General features: G+C 32.4%; 1 protein-coding gene across 1 annotated transcript in view; it reads left to right on the top strand.

Moving 5' to 3' along the window:
• The first annotated feature begins 236 nt into the window (after positions 1–236).
• The window catches only part of LOC129921085 (proteasome subunit alpha type-5), a 74,331-nt gene continuing 56,915 nt past the window's right edge, over positions 237–17,652 (top strand). The window contains exon 1 of the mRNA XM_056002743.1: positions 237–249. The gene's annotated coding sequence lies outside the window, so the exon portion shown is untranslated. The remainder of the gene's footprint in view (positions 250–17,652) is intronic.

The following is a 17,652-nucleotide window of genomic DNA, read 5'->3' as shown; positions in this document are numbered from 1 at the left end:
AGGGAATTTAAATAATGAAATCGAGTCTTTTGCTGAGAAATATAAATAATGATGAGCTGCTAACAGAAGTCCTTTTTCTTAAGTCTTCTGCGCATTGAAAGATGCGTTAATGCATATTTTTCAAGTACGCGCATTTGCACTTGCTGTTGCCTGAAGTTTTTTTTTTGTATTTCTTCTACCTTACAACAAAGTGGCAGAATACAAGTTTTCAGGCTTCAAACACACACCCCATACCCTGTCATTTTCTCTGGTAATCACAGACTAACGATCACATTGTTCCCCAAAGTCCTATTACCTCTCTAATTTGCATTTACCTACACATATAAAAATACGAACTGAACATACCTACGCGCAGAAGTACCGCCGCCAAAAATTAAGCCTGAGCAGAAAAAAAATAATATAGTGGCAAGAATGCCCCGAATCGAATCCTAAATAATACTATGCCACGCTGGCAGCTACCTAGAGCACGCTTACGTACGCGTGCGTGATTTGATGCAATTAGTTTGTGAGAGCTCCTTGATACCAAGAGCCTCTCATCGTCATCATCTCGTCTGCTTAAAAAGTTTGGGGTTTTTTAGTGTTTTCTTAGCCCGCATTTTTTGTGTGTGATGAACTGATGCTTTTCAATTGCCACTGGAGGCTACTGCACCAAAAATGCATTAGATGCGGATTTTCGGCAAGAATCCAGAAATTTGTGGCTTAATTTGCGACGAGATGCGAGTTGAGTATATGTGATGGATGCGTGGAGCGAGCGAGCTCAGTGATGGAATGGCCAAACATTTCATGGTCATTAAATGGATTTGCAGTGCACAAGTGGGTGGAATGATTGCAGTGTGCCTCGGGCACACGCCGATTTGAGTCCTTTTTTGTATGAGTTTCGTTCCATCCTACTTAGGATGGGTGAATTTTGAATTAAATTGGCTTACCTTGGTAGGATCATTGAACCTTCTAGCAGACCAAGTTATAACGTCGCAGTTTCGTTAAATTGCATCTATTATTTCCGCTGATTTTGTTGTTGTTTGGAATTGTCTTTTTTTTTTTTGGGAACTATTATTGTCTTGGACTATAATTTATATCCCAAAAAGAGGACGGTTTGTTTGGTGAATAGAAATCCTAATGTCCCGTGTCCATCAAAGATCGAGCAGGTGCCCATCATATTGACTCTGACTCCACGGTGTTTAGGGTGGATCATCATCAAATTGACAACAACGACTATAAGCGCCGTCGCCGCTCTAATATACCTGATTGCAGAGAGATAGAGCTGAGCAAGATACAATTAGATAATATGTTTAGAGATTTCTTTATGATGATGATACAGGACGAAGAAGACGACACAACGAAAATTTGGCACACGAACAGGTAGGTACAAGTTGATTAGATACTATTATAAGAGTCACGTATCTAATGAGAATTGCTTGATGTCGGTTTTAAGGGACTTCAGGTGTCTTTTTTTCCTCCTGCACCTTTTGCAAGAACATGCAAGTTATTGCCAACACATACGAGGAATTTTATTTGTCGGGTCAACCCAACACCAATTGGAATTGTTTTTGTCGTGTGTCATGTTTTTTAGATCGAAGGATCACAAGAAAAACAATTACGAAATTGGACTGCCTCATAAATGTTATCTTGATATTTACGAGTTGAAAAGATGCTCACATGAATTTATTGTCATATTTTATTTAGGTTGATAAAATTTATTGTTTGCTTTTGTATAGATGGATTGTAGGTATTTATAAAGATGTTGAAATTATTTGTCAACATTGATTGTTTAATAAATAATGAAAAAATAGACTTGTAACAGGGCCAGCAAAAAGGTAAGCCTTAAAAAACTGATGTTTTACATCTGCAATCTTAGAAAGTTCAGTCACTGAATGTACTACTTTTACCTTTAAAACAATATAGACGCAAATTGATGATTTTTGGCCTAAAAATATAGATACCGCTTTGCTTCAAAGTTGCTTAGAAGTAGCTCTGTTCTGTTAACAACAAAGTGTTTTGACTTCCAAAAAAGAATTCTTATTTGTATTGGTAGTTGAAAATTAGCCATCAAACAGTAACATGTGACTATTCATCAAAACATACTATTTAAAGTTCGATGCTCAGCTCTTTTGTTTTACAAAAAATATGATTGAATTGTTGAAATATTCGATTCATATTTTCATTAGAATGGGTTGAGCGCATTAAAATTGAGACAATTTCCTTGTGCAAGATTTAAATCTCCACCGTCTTCGCGTTCTGTTACTTGTTTTGTGATACATTCACTTCAAACACTCAATTGGTTGGCGTATCAACGAACGTTTGAAATCATTTTTCTACACACAAATTTGTTTGAGTGAACTTGCATATGTGCAAATCTAAAAGTTGCACGTTTCTACCCAGACGATTATGTGGGAAATAAGAACAGAGTATATTTTTTGAGATTTTTTTTTTATGTAGATTTTTGAGTGAAACGTGCAAACTAAAACTTTGTACTTATGAAGAATGAAAGGTATTTGGATTCTTTTTATTTGAAATAATTTATTATTGAAGTTGGATTTTTGATAAAATGTTGTAACTTGCATGTTTGGAAATGTTTTTGGATTTAATATAAGTATAGAAATTGATTTAACCTCCCCAAGGCAAGACTTTTTTCTCCGTGAATAACATCATCATTGTACATAATTATTAATTTTTCGATTAAATACATTAAAGATTTTTTAATTTTAAAAACATGTTTTATAACTACCAATTACACGGTGTTACAAAAATGAGGTTTTAAAATATACGCGAGCGGAGACCTATCAGGTTTTGTAGAGCTAGTCGCACTGAATACGAAACGGTATTTGAAAATCCCCTAACACCCCCAAAATCTGGAGTTACGGGCAAAAAACGGGTTTTTGGACCTTCACCCATTGAAAAAATTCTAGCTTCGACAATTTTTTACCCATTTTCGATTTTCTTACAGTTTCTGATAGAAGATAAATATACCTTTTTAACAATGTATAAAACATGTAACTCGGTTAAACCACTTAGTATTTATAAGATGTCAAAGTTCAAAAATTCAATTTTTTTTGTCATTTGCCCAACTTCGCCATCAATTTAAAGTATTTTTAAAAACAACATGCTATTTAAAAAATATATTCTAAAACTATATCTATTTCCCAATTGATCGAGGTATTTTTTATGAAAATCACTTCAAAATTGGCTTAGAAAAAAAAATTTTTCGATTTCAACCCAGATACAGAAATTCGAACTTTTAGGTATAGAACAAAAATGTTGTTTCGGCACGTAGTAGGATAAGTTGGGCGCCAGGAAGACATAGAAACATATTGTTTGCACTGTTCGATAAGGAATTAATTGATTGTAAAAATGGGTAAAAAATTGTCGAAGCTAGAATTTGTTCAATGGGTGAAGGTCCAAAAAACCGTTTTTTGCCCGTAACTCCAGATTTTGGGGGTGTTAGGGGATTTTCAAATACCGTTTCGTATTCAGTGCGACTAGCTCTACAAAACCTGATAGGTCTCCGCCCGCGTATATTTTGAGTGTTACACCGTGTTATTTTTTAAGTTCTTATTTAAACTTTTCTATATACAGTTAAATTAAAGATGCTTCTTACGTGCATTTTATTTCTAAAAGCCTTTATTTTAAAAATATCATTATTTTTTCTTTAACTTATTATTTTGTTATTTCTACGTTGAAAATCGTTTTGACGTTATAACGTCTTATAAATCGATGAACCATGGCAGCTACCACAAAAAAGTGACGCCATTTTCTAACGTTACACTCTCGCACTTTCGCAGTGCGGCAAAAAATTTCAATTAAAAATTAAAAATAAACTATTAGAGATACGAAAATCTTCTATAGCTTATTTGAAAGATAATAACCTTAAGCTTAATCCAAATGAAGGATTTTTAAAAATTTAATAGGGTAAACAGGGGTAAAACGGAAAGATGAAATTTGGGCTAAAATCTAAACGCGAAGTCGTAGAAAATTAATTTTTTTCCTATAGATAGATGAGATTAATTCAAGAATAACTGCATTTAAGAAAAAATTCTAAAAAATTTTGAAACTAAGCTATAAAGTTTTGTTTGAATGTTGTACACGTAATGGGGCTATGACGAAATGATGATTTTGGGTAAATTAAATTTTTTTTTTGACAATTCTTAAGGTGCCAGGTGAAAGACGAGGAAAAAAAATTAGGCATCTGATACAAAACACCTTGTTTTTTAGGGGTATTTTTGGGAAGTTTTTGATTTTTAGCTTTTTTTTTGGAGCGTTCAAAAAATCTCAAACTTATAGGACATTTAGGTTTAGGTTTTGTGCATACATGTGAGAATTTAGAATTGTTTAGTGAGTTTTGACTGAATAACGGAAGAAACAAGTTTCGATTTTCATCGTTTTTTATTTTTATCTTTTTTTCTTTAATAGATAAAGGAATAAAGTATATGGAGTAATGATAGACCATGACTACGACTGTATGTGTGCGAAGTTTCAATCATTTTTGGAAACACAATTTTGAGATAGCGGTAAAATAAAATTTTAGAATTCAACAGGTTATAACTTTTAACCAAGAGCAGATAGAAATTTTATTAAACCCTTTTATGAACATCCTGATACAATTACCTTTCATTTGGTATATCACACATAACGGTAGACTAACTACAAGCTACACAATGTTAAATCAAGAACAGCCACCAGTGTGGGAAGTACCGTAGTCTCAGTCTGGAAATTCGACATGGTTGACTTTAAAAAATTCTAACTTCTCTTTGAAATGAGATTGATACGTCATATGAAAGGTGAAATAATAAGCCATCACATGGTATACAATTTTGTATAGATTGTCAAATAAAAATTGATTCCATAGCCTGAGAACATAATCATAAATGTTTTTTTTTTACTTTTTTTTTAATGAAATTTGATCGAGTTCAAAAAATTCTAGCTCTTTTTGTAGATGTCTCATAGACCTGATCGATATACAGGGTGTCCCAAAAGTAATGGATCAAACGAAATATGCTGATAGGCCAACTTTAGGGCTCTCAGAATTTGGTAACTTGTTCATCCCAAATCCTTACGGTTTTCGATTTAATGCAGTTTTTGTGGAATTTCGAAAAATCCCGACTTTGCAACAGTATTTTGCCTCCTCCGCTCATAATTGATTTTTGTTTTTTACAATTCTTTCACTAAAACATTGCTTAACGATAAGAAATAATTCATTAATCAAAATATTTTTTATTTCATATGCCATTTTGCTGCAAATAAATTAACAGTTCCATGTTTTATAAAAACTCAATTTCTTACTTTTATTTCAGAGCAACATCCTGAAAAAAATTTGTATGGTGTAACAATGGTTTATTATTTTGAAAACTTGCCGTGTTATTGCAGTTTTCAAAAATGCATAAAAGTTTCCAAAGTTGTAATTAGAACAAAAGATATTACAATTTAAAAGCAACAAAACAGGGCTTTTTAGAGAAACATAACAAAGAAAAATAAACAAAATTTTCTCGACTGTTGTTTGTTTATTTCTTTTTGAATAAAAGCCCCGATTTTTGTTTGTTATTTTGCTCTGAAAACCTCTGTTTTTTGCATTAAAATTGTAATATCTTTTGTTCTAATTACAACTTTGGAAACTTTTATGCATTTTTGAAAACTGCAATAACAAGGCAAGTTTTCAAAATAATAAACCATTGTTACACCATACAAATTTTTTTCAGGATGTTGCTCTGAAATAAAAGTAAGAAATTGAGTTTTTATAAAACATGGAACTGTTAATTTATTTGCAGCAAAATGGCATATGAAATAAAAAATATTTTGATTAATGAATTATTTCTTATCGTTAAGCAATGTTTTAGTGAAAGAATTGTAAAAAACAAAAATCAATTATGAGCGGAGGAGGCAAAATACTGTTGCAAAGTCGGGATTTTTCGAAATTTCACAAAAACTGCATTAAATCGAAAACCGTAAGGATTTGGGATGAACAAGTTACCAAATTCTGAGAGCCCTAAAGTTGGCCTATCAGCATATTTCGTTTGATCCATTACTTTTGGGACACCCTGTATATGTTGAGCTAAGACAATAAGCTTTCAGATGGTATAACATTTTTTATAGGTTGTCAGGGAAAAAAATGGAATTAATGACATGAGAAAATAAAAATTCATGTTTTTTTTTTTTTTTTTTTGATGAAAATGATTGTTTTCAATAAACTATTTTTATCCTTTTTGCGCATTGTAAAAATTTAAAAATGGTTTTATTCTTAAAAAGAAATACTTGGCTTGCATAATTTTTTTTCTAAGCTTTTAAAATAAAAAAATTTATATAATGAGATAATAAAAAAGGTATTTTTTTTAGCTTTTTCTTGTAAATTATGATTGTTTGCAAAAAGTAAACGCTTCAATTGACTCATTTTAAACAAAAGCACACAACCTTTTTTCCGACGACGTTATCACGTAAAATCATCGTCCGTAAACCGGCTTTACAGACAACCTCTTTTTTTGTTTCTTTTTCCTAGAGCCTAATAATAAATAACTAAGTGGCATATACATACATATTAGGGTGGGTCAAAAAAATGGAAATTCGTTTTTTTGATTTGGTACTTCGAGCTCTTTATATTAATGGGAAGGTCCTCCGCTTTTAAATTTTCCATTTTTGCATCAAGCTTCTACAACAAAAAAATTATTTTTTTTATAAATCGACTTTTTTGCAAATCTCTTTGCTTATTCTTGTAGAAAATTGAACGCTCAACAAAAAAGACCTCATACTCTTTTTTCGTTTATCTAACCGTTTAATAGATATTTGAGGTCCAAAAATCGAGAAAATCTTTAAAAATTGGTTTTTTGTTCTTAATTTTGTAACAAATTGAAAAATTATAATAATCAAACGCGCAAGACTTATTCTTGTAGGAAACAGATTGGTCCACAAAAAAGGTCTTAATAATTTTTTTCAATAATCTAACCATTCTAAAGATATTCGAGGTCAAAGTTAAAAAAAAATATGAAAACATTTTTTACTTTTCCAAATTTTTTAATTCACTGAAAATTCAATATTTTCAAATTAGCAAGATGTTTTCTTGTAGGGGCTTAAACGTTCTTGGCAGAAAATTAAGCGCTTTAACCGTTTAGAATTTTCTACAAGAATAAGCAAAGAGATTTGCAAAAAAGTCAATTTATAAAAAAAAATATTTTTTTTTTTTTGTAGAAGCTTGATGCAAAAATGGAAAATTTAAAAGCGGAGGACCTTCCCATTAATATAAAGAGCTCATATTTGGTGTGTATATTCTAGAGGTGTCTAGCAATCGATTTTTCGGAGTACCAAATCAAAAAAAAAGAATTTCGATTTTTTTGACTCACCCTAATACATATGTATGTCAAAATAATATACATCACTCATTTAACAGACAAATTTAACAAATTTTTTGTCTCTTAAAAGACATTATGTAGTTTTATGTAATTGTTTTATAAAATATGTTGTAGAGGATTTTCATAAAAATCCAATCTTATCTAAGACTTTTCATTACCTGGGTGACAGGAAAAGTAGATATAGTTAAACATTATTTGAATAAGACAATATTTAAAGCAAATTCTCTTTTTTTTTTCCTTAAATATAATAATCTTTCCATAATGGTAAGGATTAAATTCAATTTTCAATTTAAAATATTAAACAAAACATTCACATTTATTTTATATCTCTGTTTTTGTCGTCCCTTAATACTTGTGGGAGCGAATTAAAAAACAACTCGACAAAAAAAAATATTTATTCACAAGGACAATAATTTTTATCTCTCCTCTGCACAGAGAGCAAAGAGAATGACAAAAACCCATCATCGAAATCATAACCACCTTTTCTGGAACTGATACCAAAACGATTCAATTGTGAAATTAAATTAAATCAATGCCCTAGCGCTGCTGTATCCTTTCCGTGATGTTTCGTTTCGTCGTCCTCCAGTCATCAGAGTCACCCTCTTGTGTCGGTCGCCTGATTAGCACAGCTCACAAAAGTGTGTGTGTGTGTGTGCAACTCTATCTGTGGCTGGAAATGGGCTGTTATAACACTGCTAACGCTTGCTGATGCTCTTTCAATTTTGTCATTGTAATCCACTTATAAAGTGTTTTGCCAACACGACCATTATGTAACGATTACACCAGGGATTACCAGTTCTTCCACAACTGCGAAGCAAAGGATGCCAAAAGGAAACGAAGCGAGGGTTACTGCTGCTTCGATGCCTTTATTACTCAACTCGAGTGTTAGTATACAAACAATTCTCCTGATGGTGGGAGATGATTCCGGGTGTGGGTAATTGTTTCCTTATCCGATAAAGGGCGCTTAAAGAAGTCAAAATATAATCCCATTGTCAACTGGAGAGTTCCGAGAGTTGCTTTTGGTTTGGTCGATGTTGTGCTTCGAGAATGAACAACGACGAAGACAACGACGACGATGATGGGAGTGTGTACGATTTCAACTGACGCTGAATGGGCTTTTCTGACAGGCTCTAAAGCTTCATTTCTGACAGGAGGCGGTAGCTCCCGTGTGCACACGAGTAAGAGAGAGAAGACATAATTTGATCTTATTTGACGCTTCGATGGATGGGAAAAGTCGCCTTACTGCGATGCTATGAAGTCCTATTGTGTTGACTGTTTTATCTTAACTTTGCAGAGATTCCTCGGGGCCATCAACCGGAATTTTCACTTTCGCACATCGTCCATAACAAAAGGCGTGAGTCCGTGAGTTGGGTGGGGGGAAGAAAAGGTTGTTCGTGGTTTAGGTTTAACAATTCACGGAAGGAATATGCAAATGTGTTTTGGTTAAAGTCGAATTAGGTTTATGTTAAGAGGTCTTGTAATGGATATCAATCCTTTGCGAAATATTTTTTTTTATTCGTTTTTTGCAGATTTGTGTAAGAAAAAAAGGTGAAAAAGTATACATACGCGTGACATGTCAACTCAGTTCAGCTAGCATATGGAAATTTTCTTTTTTTTTCTGGATTTGGATTATATGCGAGAGTGATTTGAAAGGATTTGTAAACATGTAGTAAAAGTGTATTTTTATGTTATCCTTTCTTTGTGTCATGTTAGTTTCATCAGATTTAACTGGTTGGTAGTAGGTATTAAATTAAGTATGCGTTATTTGGATTTTCGTTCAGCTTTTAATGAAATAAATTTACGAAATTTGAATTAACGATAAAAATCTGAAAGAAAAAACTAAAATTAAATCCAATAAAAGGTAATTAAGTAGCTCGAAAACCATTAAAACGCATAGTCAATAGCTTCTTAAGTTTTAAAAAAGTAACCGGAAATTTTTATATATAAATGGAAAAAATTTCTTAATCTTAACTTTTAATATTATTTTGGCCTAAGCTCCAAAAAGTGCTTATAACTCTAGTTGTATGGCTTTTTAAATAAAGTGTCATGTGATTAGCATAAACCAATAATCTTTTCATTAAAATCACCGATTCAAAGTACCGCCACCTGTCTTGATATTTTTTGTATAGCCTTCACCCATCTTTTTTTTCTTGTTTATATTGCCAAATTTTTATATCAACATGTGCGATTTATGGTCACAGTTCAATGCACACTAAACTAGATGAATTCGAATTTGTTGAAGAGTGAAAATTGGCAAATAACATTTTGATGACTGTTTTTAGAGTTCTGAAATCGAGTTCTTATAGAAATGATGACTAGATACATTTGGTATGTTTTGATGGAAATAATTAATTGATTTTTGGTGATTGAAGAGATCAAACAGAAGTTTTGATTCTGATATAAATGAAATAGTATAAATGTGCCTATGTTTTAAATTCAGCGGTCAGATTTTTGTGTGTTACAAGACTTAACTATGAGTTACATTCAAATAACTTAAATGAAGCAACTAAATCTCAAAAATTACATCATTTCGGAACCATTCCAAACAGTTTTTTTTTTTTTATGAAATATCAGTGATAAAAAATACTTTAACTGCAAATTGCCGCGGCCTTAAATTTTTTAATATTAAAATTAATTTTTTTGTAACAACAAATTTTATTTTGCAAAAATTTTGTTTAAATACCAAAAAGTGTATCGATAGATTTATCTACGTTTATGTAAAAGAAAAAGAAAAACCGGAAACAATTTTCCAACGTTTATTTTTTTTTCTGAATTTTATTCAAATTGTATGTACAGTGTACATAAATTAATTTGCTGCCAAGGAACTTTTTATAGAACGTTTAAGTTCCTACAAGAAAACATCTTGCTAATTTGAAAATATTGAATTTTCAGTGAATTAGAAAATTTTGAAAAGTAAAAAATGTTTTCATATTTTTTTTAACTTTGACCTCGAATATCTTTACAAGAATATGTCATGCGCGTTTGATTATTATGATTTTTCAATTTGTTACAAAATTAAGAACAAAAAACGAATTTTTAAAGATTTTCTCGATTTTTGGACCTCAAATATCTACTAAACGGTTAGATAATTCAAAAAAGTGCATTTGACCTATTTTGTAGAGCGTTCAATTTTCTACAAGAATAAGCAAAGAAATTTGCAAAAAAGTCGATTTATAAAAAAAATAATTTTTTTTTGTAGAAGCTTGATGCAAAAATGGAAAATTTAAAAGCGGAGAACCTTCCCATTAATATAAAGAGCTCATATTTGGTGTGTAGATTCTAGAGGTGTCTAGCAATCGATTTTTTGGAGTACCAAATCAAAAAAAAGAATTTCGATTTTTTTGACCCACCCTAATGTACACTGAGGGAAAAAATCAACGAAATTGATATGCATTTAATGGGACATACAGTACTGTGCAAAACATATGCAACTGTTTCAACTTACTATTTCGTATTTATTTTCTGCATATTTCTGCTCATAAAAGATGTATGCAATTTATGAGGTTGAACGCTCTAGACTCTAGGGGTATACTTTGTGTCTCTCAAGTTTTTATAAAAAAATAATTCTTCATTGGGTTTTAAAAATTAATAAAATAACAAAAAATCATTAAATTTGTCTATGCAAAACATATGCAACTTTGTATGACAAGAAAAACTTTCGACAATGAGTAAGCCTGATGGTAAAGTAGTCACCTATCAGCCCAGGTAAAACAATATCAACACCCACTTTTCTTTTTTAAGTGTGCACCATTTTAATTCAAAGATGCACCACTTTGATTCAAACGATTTTTTTAACCTGTTTTTTGGCTCAGAGTTTTATCGGGTCAAAAGTTAATAAAACGTATGTCTTAAAAACTTTAGAGAAAAAAAGTTCTACAAACTTGTAGCTAACGTTATATAAAATTGTCCTTTAAAGTTTTTTTTTTGTATCCTAAATCAGTCGAGCTGATCAAAATTGATTATTTTCTCTCCCAATATCCAATTTTTAAGTTAAAAAATAAAACTTTTTTTGAGCAATTCATTCAAAATACTAAATTTTACTTTGTTGTTGCTTTCTTTTCATCTTAATATGAAAACTGGAGTAGGTACTAAGTTTTTGAATTATTTAATTTATAAAACAAAGTTGACATCCCATAGTCGAGCTCGATGTACCTAGTTAAGAAAACGCCCTCAAGTACTTCAAGTAGTTTGCCTATTATTTCAGAAATTAAGGCCAAACATGTTTAAGTTATTTTTTCTATTAACCATTTTAGCATATTTAACTCGAAATCAATTAATTAATAATTATAATAATTATAATCGAAGCAAGCCTTTAGATGCACCCAAACAAACACATTCGTAGGCACCGGCGGATCCAGGGGGGGGGGCACGGTGGCACGTGCCCTTCCCCCCCCCCCCTCCCCCCCCAGAACTGGTTCATACTTGAAGCAAATCAAATTTTAAGAGTTGTTAAACTCTTGTCTATTTCTAGCTGAAAATGCGAATTTTATTGTTTGTTGATCCACCTCACAAATAAATAAACCACTATTTGTTGGGTAAACACGAATTTTTTTTCGATTTAAAAAAAAGTGAATTTTCTAAGTGTTTTTTTTTACTTCAAAGTGATTTTGGTGAAAATTTTTGATATGGACATCGCCTGAAAATGTGAAGTTGAGCTAATCGATGAACTTTTGAGCATTGATCCTCTAATTTTTATAGAAAAGAGTTGTTCTAAATTTATGTTTATGATACCAAATAAAAGAGAAAAAAGAGGTTATTCTTATTTCATCGAAACCCGGAAAGTGCAATTTTGTGACTTAACCCCTTTGTACCCGGGGGCAAAGAATTAAGGTATGAATTGTATTCTAAAAAAAAATCTATTTTTTCATAGGGAGGGGTTGAAATACACACTTAAAAAAATTGCACTTTTTTCGTTATTTTTTTCCTACGTTAGTGTTTTTAAAATAGCGCAACCCGCCACAACATTGCATAAAATATACATTATTGAACTGCTGGATATATAGAACAATCTTGCATTTCAAGAGTTTGCCCAAGTTTGCACCCCTGAAAATAAAGACCCCTTGAAAAAAAAAGCGACCCTTACTTATAGACTTTTATAAATATTATGTTATTGAGAAAATTTCTTCAGGGATACTTTTAAAATATGTAAAGAAATAGTGTTCCAAATTTCAAAAGAATCGGTGCAGTAGTTTTGAAGTTAAAGGGCACCGACTTGAAAACATTAGTTGTGGGGAGAACGATTTAAAGTTTTGAACCCTGGACTAAAACGTTCGTAAGCGAAGTATTAAAATACTCATAACTTGGTCAATTTGGCTCCAATAGACCTACAATTTGAACACAATATTCTTGAGATATAAAAAAAAATTATTGCAAATAAAAACAACAAAACTGGGTTTCCCAGAAAAAAAGTACCTACCTATGTTTCAGTTTTTTTAATCTTAGAAACTTTAATATTTTTTATTAGAATGAAGTCTTTAGTATTTGACTTAAAACTACAAGGTCATTAAAAAATGGTATAAATATGTCCATAATATTGCAAAATTTTATACAAAATCAATTAAAAAACGAAAACATTTTTTTTTTCTACATTTCATCTTTAAAACTTAATTTTTCAAAAACTATTTAATGAAACAACTTGACTCAAAAAATAAATTAATAACTAAATTTAAGAAAAGTTATAGCACAGGGTTATACGTGCATTTTATGATTTTTAATATTTTTTTTTCTCCCGGCTAATCGGGAGGTAAGTGGGTCAGCACTTAAGTGGCTTTTACTGTACCAAGAAAATGAAAATTTTTCCTTCCGAATATTTTTTTTGTCATTTGGTACCTATTTGATGTGGAAAATTTGCCCAAACATTTTTGGCCAGGTTTTAGACTAAAATACGCACTGTGCAACTCGCTGCTTGTCAGTCAGTCCAGTGGCGTATTGAGGGGGGGGCTCAGGGGGCTCAAGCCCCCCCCCCCCCCAAGCCTTCAAGATCATGTTTTTATTTAGCTGATTTCATCAATATGTACATGATTAATTGAAACTTGTTCGTAAATCTTAGAGATTTAGAGGCATCACAGATGCTCGTGCCCCCTCCAAATTCTGAAACGGCTGTTTGGGTTTGTTTGAGTAAGAGCCTTAGCTGACGATGAGGGTTGAAATAATTTTTTTTTTTTTTTCAGATTTTAGTCCAATTCCGAATTCTTTAGATAATTTTCTTAGTATTTTGACGTCCAATTACATTACCTCTCAAAACGCCGTATTTGATCATATATTTACTTTTTTTTTAATAATATTTTTCTCAAAGATATTGAAAATAGAAATTTTTGATATCTCAAAATCTAAGTGGTCAACAGGTTTCTTTAAGAAAATTGCAGTTTGCGCTTCCGATTTGGATTAAAGAGCAACATATTACGAAAAAAACATATATATTTCGAATTAAACATCAAAAAGAATTTCATTCAAATTAGTTTTTGAGACTTTCACGTTCTGCATTTCACTTTTTACGTATTCACTTGCCGAAAGTGAAATAGGTGTTCTGCATTTTTTAACTCATTTAGATTTTCTAATCGAATTCAATTCACTTTGTTTCTGTTCGTAAATTTGGGGGCCTTTTTCAATGAATCTGCAATTGCAGTAATTTCAATAGAAACAAAATAAAAATGGAAGATCCTTCAGTTTTGACAATTAGAAGCAATTTCGAAGTTTTCAAAACCGATCGAAATGAAGAATATTGATATTTCATTTCACGTGAAATTGAAAAGTGATTTGAATTCACTTTCGTTCGAATTGCGGAACATGGCCGCATATAACGAAAATATTGGTGAGTTTAGCCCAAAAACTCTTGACGTGATAGGAATAAATCTGTAAACAGTTTTGGATTCAGCACATGACAAAGTTCGAACGAAATAAAGAGTTTTTTTTTTAAGGATGACCCAACTCCTTGCTGTTTACTGTTTGGGACACAAGAACTTTGAAAAAAAAACTAGGTACCTACTCTGAATGTGAAAGGAGGAGACAGTAGTACGAATCTGTCTAGAGCAGTATAATGCTACTTTACCACTTTCAGTACCGCAGCCGAGCGTTTAACTCTCGATGAAAGATTAATAAAAGGAAATGAAATTTTTTTCGCACATTTACCCTCTAAAAAATGTTTGAAAAATTTTCCAGCCCCCTCCAACATTTTTTCTGGATACGCCACTGAGTCAGTCGTATGATACTTCACTTTATTTCTAACTGTTATTGCTGATTTTTTTGCCAATCCGTCCCTTGTGCCCCCCCCCCCCCCAGAAAAAAATCCTGGATCCGCCCTTGTTCGTAGGTATTTTGAAGTGTAAAACTTTGATCCCTTGGGTAATATGTATCTGAATTTATTTAACTTATAGTTCTTGTTTTTTAACCTCAAAATAAAATACTGTGATTAAAAATGTTTAATAAAGGTCGTACCCCAAATTTCCAAGGTTAATAACGAAGAAAGCAATGATTTAATATATTCTTTTAAAGACAAAACAAAAGGAAAGTTCATTTAGGTGAAATGGTGAACCCTTAAAAAAAAAAAGAGTGTGTGTACACATGTACACGCGACTGAAGTTATACTTCTCATTCAGTATATGTAAATGAATTTCATTTGATATTTTTAATTTCTATTATTAAATTAATTAATCCACACATCGTTTTTTTTACATTTTTATCAAGTGAACAATAAATTAATTCTTTCATCCTCCTTGCGTCCATGTAGTTTTCAATTTATTCTGTGAAATTTACACATGTTGTGCTGTTCAGAACGTACGGTATACGCTTAACGAAACTAAATGAATTGAGCATAAAATGTGCGATATGGTTATTTTATGAGAATTGTGTGTGCTTCAGCACTAGTAGTAGCAATATGGAACTTGCAGAGTTGCTACAAAGCTCAAAAGTGAGCTGAGCTCAGCTCACAGCTCAGCTCAAATTTTGAGCTAGCTGACTTTTGAGCTATGTACCATAGCTCAGCTCATTTGAGCTGAGCTGAAAGTCAGCTGAGCTGATGGTTGAGCTGAGCTGTTGGGTGAGCTAAAGTAAAGTGAGCTGAGCTGAGCTGTGATGGGTGAGAGGATACATTGATTTTTATTTGGAAAGTATAATGAAATATGAAGATATTTTAAACTTTTATAAAACACCATAGCTCAAGATGTTTGGTTCTAGTTATTAATGGAATTATTTTAACACATGGATATTTTTATAAATAAAACAGATAATTTTTCGTGATCTTTCTCTTGGTTTTTTTAACCCAAGAAAGATAATCATAATATACGTCTCAGAGACGTATGATTCTAAAAAAGATTTTTGGTCTTATGTTAACACTTTTTGTCATATTTATTTAACTCATTACTTAGATTATTTTAAAGAAGTGATATAATAAATGAAATCAATTTAACAAAAACCCAGAAATTTGAATTGAATTAGATAAAACAGTTCTTTACACGCCATACGTCTTACAGACGTAGATTATCTTTCTAGGGTTAATAGTAAATATATTTCTATTTTTTTAGTAAAATATTTCTTTTTTAATCATAAAACAAATCAGGTACAATCCGGTTTTACGACTTTTTTCAAAATTCCGAGAAAATCGCGTTTGAAAGTTGGGGTAAATTTTTTTTTCGAAAAATCCCCGAATCTTTGAACGCTCCTGGAAGCTAAGCCGCTTGAGAGCAATTTTTGGGAGTGATGCCAAATGATAGCTTGTGTCATGGGCCTACGCTTTGCACATTGTCAGATTTTTAAAAAATCGCTTTGCATGTTAAACCGCCACATCATGCCTATTTTTTCAGAATCGGGCTTAACTTTTTTTTTACCTTTAAGTTCTCCTGGTTTGAGAACGCGTGTACCTACAGGGATGGAAGTTGTACCCAAATGTAGGTTAGAGTCCCCGCTACCTTTTGGCATCAAAAAAATTTGTTTCATTTTTTTCAAAATTCCGAGATATAGGCGTTGGAAGGCTTTGATCTAGAGACAGGGGAGTGGTGCCATATGAAAGCTTATATTCTCAGCTACCCGAAAGTGGTATAATCCGGTTTTTCGATTTTTTTCAAAATTCCGAGAAAATCGTGTTTGAAAGTTGGGGTAAATTTTTTTTTCCGAAAAATCCCCGAATCTTTGAACGCTCCTGGAAGCTAAGCCGCTTGAGAGCAATTTTTGGGAGTGATGCCAAATGATAGCTTGTGTCATGGGCCTACGCTTTGCACATTGTCAGATTTTTAAAAAATCGCTTTGCATGTTAAACCGCCACATCATGCCTATTTTTTCAGAATCGGGCTTAACTTTTTTTTTACCTTTAAGTTCTCCTGGTTTGAGAACGCGTGTACCTACAGGGATGGAAGTTGTACCCAAATGTAGGTTAGAGTCCCCGCTACCTTTTGGCATCAAAAAAATTTGTTTCATTTTTTTCAAAATTCCGAGATATAGGCGTTGGAAGGCTTTGATCTAGAGACAGGGGAGTGGTGCCATATGAAAGCTTATATTCTCAGCTACCCGAAAGTGGTATAATCCGGTTTTTCGATTTTTTTCAAAATTCCGAGAAAATCGTGTTTGAAAGTTGGGGTAAATTTTTTTTTCCGAAAAATCCCCGAATCTTTGAACGCTCCTGGAAGCTAAGCCGCTTGAGAGCAATTTTTGGGAGTGATGCCAAATGATAGCTTGTGTCATGGGCCTACGCTTTGCACATTGTCAGATTTTTAAAAAATCGCTTTGCATGTTAAACCGCCACATCATGCCTATTTTTTCAGAATCGGGCTTAACTTTTTTTTTACCTTTAAGTTCTCCTGGTTTGAGAACGCGTGTACCTACAGGGATGGAAGTTGTACCCAAATGTAGGTTAGAGTCCCCGCTACCTTTTGGCATCAAAAAAATTTTTCTCATTTTTTTCAAAATTCCGAGATATAGGCGTTGGAAGTTGGGGAGCTCACTTTCAGCTCAGCTCACTTTCAGCTCAGCTCAAATGAGCTAAGCTATGGTACCTAGCTCAAATTTGAGCTGAGCTGTGAGCTGTTAGCTTTTTGCAACCCTGGCAACTTGCCACACGCAACTTGCCACATACAACTTGCCACATGCAACTTGCCACATACAACTTGCCACATGCAACTTGCCACATACAACTTGCCACATGCAACTTGCCACATGAAACATGTAACTTGCTACGTGTTGTGTGTTTTATGTTTGCCGTACTGTGGCGTACTGCATTTTTAAATACTAAAGTACTGCGTACTCTAAAGGTGAAACTACAGCCCTGCTACCCAGGGTGATCGCGTCATAATCCCTTTGACATTCTTGTCAAAAAGTTAATTTTCATACCCAC

The sequence above is a fragment of the Episyrphus balteatus genome, chromosome 1, assembly GCF_945859705.1.
Source record: "Episyrphus balteatus chromosome 1, idEpiBalt1.1, whole genome shotgun sequence".
NCBI classification, from domain to species: domain Eukaryota; kingdom Metazoa; phylum Arthropoda; class Insecta; order Diptera; family Syrphidae; genus Episyrphus; species Episyrphus balteatus.
The sequence above is the reverse complement of the archived record's forward strand: the minus strand, read 5'-3'. Positions and strand labels throughout refer to the sequence as shown.